Source organism: Carcharhinus amblyrhynchos, chromosome 6 (assembly GCF_965287045.1).
Source record: "Carcharhinus amblyrhynchos chromosome 6, sCarAmb.v2.hapA, whole genome shotgun sequence".
Taxonomy (NCBI): Eukaryota; Metazoa; Chordata; class Chondrichthyes; order Carcharhiniformes; family Carcharhinidae; genus Carcharhinus; species Carcharhinus amblyrhynchos.
The window spans coordinates 54,042,029-54,051,563 of record NC_137329.1 but is presented as its reverse complement, the minus strand read 5'-3'; the positions used below and the strand labels follow the sequence as shown (position 1 = coordinate 54,051,563).

The window sequence follows — 9,535 nt, the reverse complement described above, 5'->3', positions numbered from 1 at the left end:
TATCTCGGGGGTTGGGGGGGGGAGGGGAGGCGAGGGGAGGCAGTTAAGATGTATCGTGGGTGGGGGCGGCAGATGGATCTCTTGTGGGGGGGGGGCAAGGGGGTCTACTGCTACTCTGCGGGCGATCGGTGGGGGGGAAGGAGGCAGGAGTGGTGATTGGTCTGGGGGTGGATAAGGGGGGCAGTGATGTGTGTGGGTTGTGGGGGGGAAAGGATAAGGCGGACACACACACACACACACACACACACACACATCACTGCCCCCTTCATCCACCTCCCCACTACCCAGACTGATCACCACTCCTGACCCCCTCCCGCCCCCACCGATCGCATGCAGAGTGGCAGCAGAACCCCCCCCCCCCCGCCCGCCCGCCTCCCACCAGAGATCCATCTGACCTCACGCCCCTCCTCCCCGCTCCAAGCAGAGAATGATCTGACCCATCTCCCTCCTCCCCCCCACCACTGATCTGAGTCAGAGAGCCATTGCAAACACAACGCGCTCTTCAGAGGCTGGAGCACCCGACTCAGAGTTTTATTTTGCAGGTCAGTAACAGCGCGGTCCTGGATTGGCGAACATGGCGGTAAAGAGGAAATGCTGATAGAGTTGGGCAGGCAGTTCATTAATTCCATTTTAAATGCATTCAAATGCACTTAAATTGTTGTTGCGCCCGATTTGGGCACAGAACGGATCCGCACCATTCGCGGGTCTCAGTAAAGTCGGGATCTGCTCAGATTCAGGTGCAGATCGCGATAAAGGCCTCACACCCGATTTTACCATGATTTTGTGCCTGAAAACGGGCGCAAATTGTTGGTTAAATCGGGCCTTATGTATGGTATGCTTTGGCTGTATAGTGCGCAAGAAACAATACTGTTCACAGTAAACTAACACATTTGACAATAATAAACCAGATCAAATCAAAATCAAACAGAGAAGTGTTTCTCACAGACAGAAGGAAAAAAGAAGTTTCCCGACAAAACTGACACGGATGAAAGTGACAAACACAATCAGCAGCAGGAATGTGGTCCCTCAAACCTGGATTCCGAGCCCCAAGATGTTCACAGCCGCAGGGAGTGATGAGCGCCTTCCCGCTTTCCGATCCCAACCCCAACATTCCTAACTTCCCCAGCATTCTCCTGCATTGCACTCCTCAGACCTACACACCTTGTAGCTCTATTCATTCCTCTCTCCCTCTCTCTCTCAGGGCTTCTCCTCACATTCCTGTCTGAGCTGCTATCACAAATATTGTCATTACATCCCCTCCACACATCCAATTTTCACATTCCTAACTCCCTGCTCTCTTTCCTTATGGAAGAAGGGATTGCAGAATTCCAGGGAAATACAGGGATTCAGGGTCAACACTCTTGTCATAGTCCCCAGTTGGCTATAAAGGTGTGGATTTAGAGATTGGCCAGAGTTCCTGGCTGTTGGTGGTGGAGATACTCTGTCTGGTGATGGCTCACTCAGATGCCCTGGTATAGAATGAGAAATTGCATTGCCACCTGGCACATAACAATGACTAATGTTGATTTGCTCTCACTGCTGATTAAAATGTGAATATCGATACTGTGGTGATTTTTAAAAATGTTTTCCCCATGTCATTTATAAATCTTGTCTTTCCTCTCAAGCATGATACAGGAGCTGGAGTGGCAGGAAGTTGAGGAGTGCTCAAAGTGCTTAAGGAAGCACTGTCACACACCTCCTGTGCAGCCCCCACCAGCGCAGATAAGGATCCCAGCAGTTTGAGACCCAACAAAGATATATTGAAGAGGGAAAAAGAAAGCAACAGAAAGAACACACCATGACCAAAATGATAAAACTTCACCAGACATCCCACAGGACAACAATGCCGTCCATGCCATATGGTCTGTGGATCTAGAACCAGCCTCATCAGCCACCTTTGGACGCTTGGCAGACTCTCACCAGCGAACAATAATAATAACACACATCACAAACGAACAGGAACAGGTATTGGTCACAGAGGATAGTCCCTGTCGGAGGGTACAGGACTCTACAAACTCTGCTCATCTCATTGCAGATGCTAAACCTGGGGGAAGGGGAAACTACATTGAGGACAATTTTGAAGCAGTAACAAAAGTGTGTGAGGTTGTGTCAGGGTTAAGGTCTGCACAGCGTTGGAGAAGAGATTCGAACAGTCTGCCTCAAACAGGGCTGCCGTGCTGTCACTGATAGCTGTGCTGGTGGCCACCTCCATGGAAAGAGTGGCCACCTGACAGCAGACTCATCAGTTAACCAATAGAATGCTGGTCTTCACCATCAGCTTGCCCATTTCGTCGACCACTCTAAACAGGATAGAGGGAAATCTCACCTTGGCCAGTCAATGCCCCAGTGAAGTGCAGGAAAATGTTCCCCAGCTCTTGACTGGTAGGGATGTACGGGTGGGTCATGAGAGGGAAGCTGGACATAGTGCACGTGGATTAGGGAACTCTGCTCCCGACAATCATAGCTCCCACTTGAGGACTACTGCTAACCGACTGAATGGCTGAATGCTGTCGCATTGCGACCTTGTTTTATAGAATCGTTTAAGGTGCAATTTTTAAACTACAATATTAAACTTTTAATCTTTATTTATAAGGGTACTGTATAAATTCAGTCCCACCTCCCATCCATTGTCCCCCTGTCTATCAGTCAGAGCTCATATGCTGCCCCCTGCCCCGACGAGGGAGTCTGCCCCTGTACGGGTGCAGGTCTTTCTCAAAGATGCTCCCAGGCCCCGAAACAGAGAGGATCTCAGGGCAGGGAAACCAACAGCCTGTCTCTAGCTCTGCCGAAGCCAAAGTGATGGCACCATGGATAAGGAAAAGGAAACAAAAGACTTTTCATTTGCACAGAGGAATCTTCCAATGATATATAGAAATGTCACCAAGTCAAAGTATTTCTTTATTCTTTCATGAGATGTGCCTATCCCTAATTGCCCTTGAAATGATTGGCTTGCTTTGCCTTTTTAGAGGGCAGTTAAGAGTTAAGCACGTTGCTGTGGGCCTGGAGTCACGGGTAGGTCGGATCAGGTAAGGACGGCAGATTTCCTTCATTTGTAAACCGAATGGGTTTTTACAACAATCGATGGTAGTAAATAAATCATGCACTTCATCTAGAAGTCCCCTTACTTCAGTCATGGTTGTTGTTACCTCCTGCCTTCCAAATGTCCTTGCAGAGAATGGCCAAAGTGGAAGCTGGAGAAAGGGTGGGAATGAGAGCGAGGGATTTCTGACTATGGGAATGTTGGTGCTGTGATGATCCATTCCCTCCGCCCTGTGGAGTGGCAGATGGCTGAGGAGTAGATAGCTGCTACTGTTGCTCCTGTTACTTTTGGTCTTGCTATTGTTCCTCCCGGTCCGCATCGGAAATCCAGGCCAGACTACTCATTCCTCTATTACTAAAGGCAAATATTCATTATGTTTTTAAACTGCCTTCTCAACTTGTTCTACCACTTTGTGTACACATGCCCCAGGCGCTGGTGTTACTGCACCCACTTTAAAGTTGTCGCAGTCAGCTTGTATTTTGCATTATTTATTTAGACTAGGTTTAAATTAGATTTAGATTCGGGGCATAGGTTTAAAGTGTGAGGAGCAAGGTTTAAAGGAGTTGTACGAGGCAGATTTTTTACACAGAGAGTAGTGGGGGGCTGGAACTCATTGCTGGGGGAAGTAGTGGAAGCGGATATAGTAGTGACTTTTGAAGGGTGTCTTGACACGTACATGAATAGGATGGGAATAGAGGGATATGGTCCCCCTAAGGATAGGGGGTTTTAGTTAAGTCAGGCAGCATGGTCAGTGCAGGCTTGGAGGGCTGAAGGGCCTGTTCCTGCACTGTAATTTTCTTTGTTCTAAAACATTTCACATCACAGTTCTTGGTGTGAAATTTTAATCTGCCATGTGAATGCCAGTCTCATCATGATGTCTCCCTGATTTCCCTTACCATTCTCATTGTTACAAAGTACATTTCTCAAATCATCTGGAAATTCTGAAATGATGCCACAGATTCTCAGCTGGGATGTTTATTTCAACACGATCCCCTGTTTCCTCCCCTGCCTCAGCTCATCTCCCGTTTCTCTTCCATTAGCCTCCCATCTCCCATTCTCTGTATGCTTATATGAATCACCGCTGCCTATACCCTAATTTGCACCAAGTCTGGTTCACCTGCTCACTGATCTGGATGGGCTCCTGCTCCAGAAAAGTCTGATTTTAAAACTCAAATCCTGTCTTCCCATCCCCATCCCCCCCCCCCCCACCATTCCCCCACCGCGGCACAGTGGTTAGCACTGCTGCCTCACAGCGCCAGGGACCTGGGTTTGATTTCCAGCTTGGGTCATTGTCTGTACAAAATCTGCATGTTCTCCCCATGTCTGCATGAGTTCCTCCAGGTGCTCCGATTTCCTCTCACGGTAAGAAAGTCATGCTGGTTAGGTGCATTGGCCATTCCAACTTCTCCCTCAGTGTACCTGAATAGGTGCTGGACTGTGGCAATGAGGGGATTTTTAAAATAACCTAATTGTAATGTTAATGTAAGCCTATTATGAGCTAATAAATAAACCTCCTTTACCTGGATAACCTTCATCAGACTGACAACCATCAGGGATCTCTGCACTTCTCCAATTTTGGCTTATTTGCACAGCCCCGTTTACTTTACTGCCCACTGCCAACAGTATCTTCAGCTGGCTAGCTGTATATCCTGCAAATCCCTCCTAAACAATTCCATCTTTCAATGTCTCTCTCCTACAAGGTGTTTGTTGAGATCCATCTCTTTGACCAATCTTTCAGTCAACTGTCCTAATAGCTCCTTATGTAGCTCGGTATTGTACCTAATCCATCCTGTGAAACCATTTATCCATGCTAAAGGTACATGTTGCTGCTTGCTTCAATATCTGTTCTTCAAATAAAGCTCCCAAAGTGCACACAATACTTTTACTGTCCTAATGATTTGTAGAATCATAGAATCCCTACAGGGCAGATGGAGGCCATTAGGCCCATCGAGGCTGCGCCAACAATAATCCCACCCAAGCTGTATCCCTGTAACACTGCATATTTACCCTGCCAGTCCCACTGACACTAAGGGGCAATTTAGCAGGGCCAATCAATCTAATCCACACATCTCTGGACAATGGGAGGAAACTGGAACACCCAGAGAAACCCACACAGACACAAAGCGAATGTACAAACTCCACACAGACTGTGACCCAAGTCGAGAATCGAACCTGGGTCCCTGGCACTGTGAGGCAGCAGTGCTAACCAGTGAGCCACCTTGGCGCCCCAGATTGATCCACTCCTTGTTCTTGTGTTCACACATACAGAAAGCCCAAAATCCCATGTGCCCTTTCACATCTGCAGCCTGACTTTTTATAGATGTACTTGTAGATTTTAAATGTGTGCCACAAGATTTCTCAATTCCCTCATTACTTTTGGTATATTTATGTTTCAATAGATAATAGAAATAGTGCAGATTATCATATAACAATTATGAACCATCAAAGGTTAATAGCACAAACGGTGACTGTTTGACCCGGTATGTCTACTGCTGTATTTTGTTTTTCTTGACTAATCCAAAATAATTTGCCCTTTCCACATGGACCTGCACTACCACTGCTTCAAACATATATCGATCCTGCTCAAAGGATATAATGGCCCCTGTAGTAAAATACTCCATGCTCAATGAGCCTTCCAAATGAAAAAAATTCTCCCACTCTCCCTCCAGCTCACATAGTGAGAAAGTTAAATTGATGATTTCTCATCAGTGTTTCTCCAAGTGAAGGAAATAGGCCTCCCTAGTCAACCTTTTAGAATGTTTCATAAATTTGAAAGCTGCATTAAATCCTCTCTTATTCTTCCCTCTGCTGTCTAAACTGTGCACAGTACTCCAGCTGTGGTCCAATCAATTCCTCGTACAAATTTCTTTACTCTTGTGCTCAGCATCCATACTGAGAAATTTAAAAAACGTTATTGACTTATTTTTTAGCTTGAGCTACCTGTGCGTGCAATTTCAAAGAGTTAGATTTGAATCCCTCCCTGTTCATCCATTCCCTTCAGTGTCTTACCATTAAGTATACATTCTCACTGCTTGTTTACTCTCAAAGTATGTTACTTCATGTGTGAAATTGAATCTCCCAGCTTCCGTACATTCCAATAATCCATCTATATCCTGAAGCCCTCTGCGCTCCTTCTTGCTGTTTAACACACTATAGATGTCAGCAGCAGATTTTAAGATTATATTCTTTGTTCCCAACTCCAATTTGTTAATTTGTGCCAAGGACAGAAAAGGAACTAGCACTGACCACCATGGTACATCTCTTCCAATTTGAGCCCTATCTCTTTCTTATCTCTATCAATCAATTTTCTATCTGCTGAATATTATATTTTCTAGCATATTACTGAAATTTTCTAAGATATTTTCATTAAATGTCATCTGGAAATGTGTAGATGCTACAGATTTTACAGTCTCTTTATCTATCCATTCACTTACTACTCCAAAAATGACATTCAATCTGTCATACATGACTTGCTTATCTCAAATCCACGCTGGCTGTCATTTAGTAACATACCCAGGCAAATTTAAACATTAATAGGGAAAGACTAGCATTTATGTCAACACCTTGCAGAACTCATCTCTTGGCTCCCCAAAGCCCATCCACCACCTACAAGGCACAAGTTAGGAGTATAAGGCAATACTTTAACCTCCACTTGAGGACAGGATTAACCTCTCAGAATAATCATATGATGGATGTGAACCATCACAGGTTTCGAGCACAAATGGTGACTGCTTGTACCTTTCTATTGCTGTATTTTACTTTGGTAAAATAATCCGAAGTTAATTTGCTCTTTCCTTGTGGATCTGTAACTACCATTGCTTCAAACATGTAACCAATTTCTGCACAAAGGATATAATGGGCCCTGCCTTAATTATGCCCTGTGGTAAATTATTCCATGCTCAATGAGCTTTCTGAATGCAAGAATCGCTCCCTCTCTCTCTCCAGCTCACATAGTAATAGAGTTAAACTGATGACTTCTCATCACTGATTCTTCAGCTGAAGGAAATAGTCCCCTTTAGTCAACTTGTTAAAACATTTCATAAACTGGAACCCTCCATTAAATCTCCATTATAACTAAATGACAACATTTTTTGCTTGATTTATTTATGGTGCGTGGGTGTTGCTAGTGAACCCAGCATCAATTATATGCATTTTTAATTGTCCTTAAGCAAGTGCCCCCTGAAGCACTACAGTCCATGTGGTGACAGAATTCCTGCAGTGCTGTTGGGAACAGAATTCCGGCATTTTGATATAGCACAGATGAATGAATGATGATGGGTGGGATTTTACCAGCTCACTGCGCCCGTCATTTGAAAATAGTGTGGGAGATTAAAAATACTATTCGTGCCCAGAGCCAAGTGGCTTGCTAACTTCCCAGCCCCTTTTTTATGGTGCGAACCACTTTGTGCCCAGATAGGGTGCGAAGCTTATTAGTTTCAGATTGACTGGATTTTCACACAATTAGGGAGTTTGGTATGCATGCTTCCCCCTCCTGGATGCTCCCTACTTCCCCTGCAAAACATCACTCCAGTGCAAATCACTACTGGTCTCCACTAGCGCAGACTAGGCACCATGGCCACCCTAGGGGATTTGGATACCATCCCGAGTGGTCAGGACATGATCAGGCAGTGCCACCCTGCTCCCAGAATAGGAACTTCCATCTTTAGTTGAATGCGTTGAATTAATTGGCACTTCCATTGGCTCTAGTGTATCTCCAGCTGGAGAGGAAAAATTCAGTGCTTGATTGCTTCCACCAATTGAAATAGAGAGAGAGACCAGTGTGCGCCTCAGTACCAATGTGCCCTGAGATTGAGTAAACCCAGCCACTTATGAGTAAAGTCCTGGTGGTGATTTAACCTGAGAATCACCACACCTCATGCAAGGAGGCAAGGTATAACCTCAGGGAATGTGGGAATTGAATCTGTGCTGTCGGCACTGCTCTGCATCATGAGCCAGATGCCCAACCAACTGAGCTAACCAACTCAGCTGCTTATACTGGTTGAATGATGTACCAGAGAGTGGGGCTCTTGAGCATCAAGGCTTCAGCACCATCAGCATATGGAGGGTAAATATTCAAATCTCTTAAATAATTGATGCTAACATTTGTAACAATTTGTTTTTAGCATGTGGGTGATCCTGGCAGGAGCATGCATATTGCTTATCCCTACGTTCCCTGGAAAAGTGATGATGGGCCTTCTCCTCGGCCTGCTGCTATCCTTGTGTACATGGTGCTGCTGCCTTGGTGTTAGATCCAGGATAGTGACCCAAAGGAATGGCCTTGATTTAACAGGAAAGGGCGGACTTTGAGGAGGTAATCTTCCTACTGCATGGATGTTCTTTCGACGAGGGAAGAAGGACTAAGGACAAGAAAAATGTAGAAACAGATTTGAAGGGGAAGTATAAATAAGATATATAAATACCAATAATATTTACAACATCATAAAAATTCCAATGATTTTGTTGCATTGCTCCATGATGTACAAGCTACACTGCCAATGATCACATACTCTCAGAATGCATTGGCACAGCCCACAGACCAAACAGCACAATATAATAAAGCAATGCCTATGGTGCTGGGCTGGTGTCATAGAATCTACAGGGCAGAAGGAGGCCCATCGAGCCTGCACCAACAAAATTCCCACCAAGGTCCTATCCCTGTAACCCCACATATTTAAAGTAGTAATCCCCCTGACAATAAGAGTCAATTTAACATGGCTAATCAACCTAATCTGCACATCTTTGGACTGTGGGAGGAATACGGAGCACCTGGAGGAAACTCACGCAGAAACGGGGAGAAAGTGTAAACCCTTCACCTAAGGCTGAAATTGAACCTGGCTCCCTGATGCTAACCACTATGTGGAGATGCTGGTGTTGGACTGGGGTAAACACAGTAAGAAGTCTCACAACACCTGTTGGACTTTAAGCTGGTGTTGTGAGACTTCTTACTGTGCTAACCACTGTGCCTTTGTGCCAGCCCCTTGAAGTTATGAAAAATGTAGCAAGGTCAATGCAATAATTTTTGTCATTTGAAGTTGGTTCATTCATGTTCTTAGGGAATAGGAACTTGTTACCCCTACCCGTCCTGGTCCATTTGTAACACTAATCCTACATTACATAGTTGACTCTTAATGCCCTAAGCCAGCTGTTTTTCAAAGTAATTGCTGCAAAGGCAGAAGGCAGCTTGCTAGCACCTTCTCGATGCAGTTCGTGCACATTTGTTTAAAACCACTTGGATCCAGAGTTCTACTGATATCCTTGATTTCCTGCATTCGCCCCACCCTCTTCTCCTCATGCCCCCTCCCCGCTCCCCCCCAACAACATCATTTTCCTATGCTATGTCATTTCATCACATGGTTTGGATGCAGAGGAGGATCTGGCCTCGTTGAGGTTTATGGGAGTGGAAGGGAGCTCCATAAGCCATTACATTAAAGCAGCAGCAGGGTGTGCCACTGAGCTGCTTAGATCTTTAATACAACAGTTCCAACGACTCATAAC

General features: G+C 45.2%; 1 long non-coding RNA gene across 1 annotated transcript; it reads left to right on the top strand.

Moving 5' to 3' along the window:
- Nucleotides 1–427: 427 nt before the first annotated feature.
- LOC145344471 (uncharacterized) lies at nucleotides 428–8,836 on the top strand. Its single transcript, XR_013886875.1, has 3 exons — nucleotides 428–542; nucleotides 1,626–1,998; nucleotides 8,164–8,836. It is a non-coding gene; the product is annotated as an uncharacterized LOC145344471 (long non-coding RNA).
- Nucleotides 8,837–9,535: the final 699 nt, after the last annotated feature.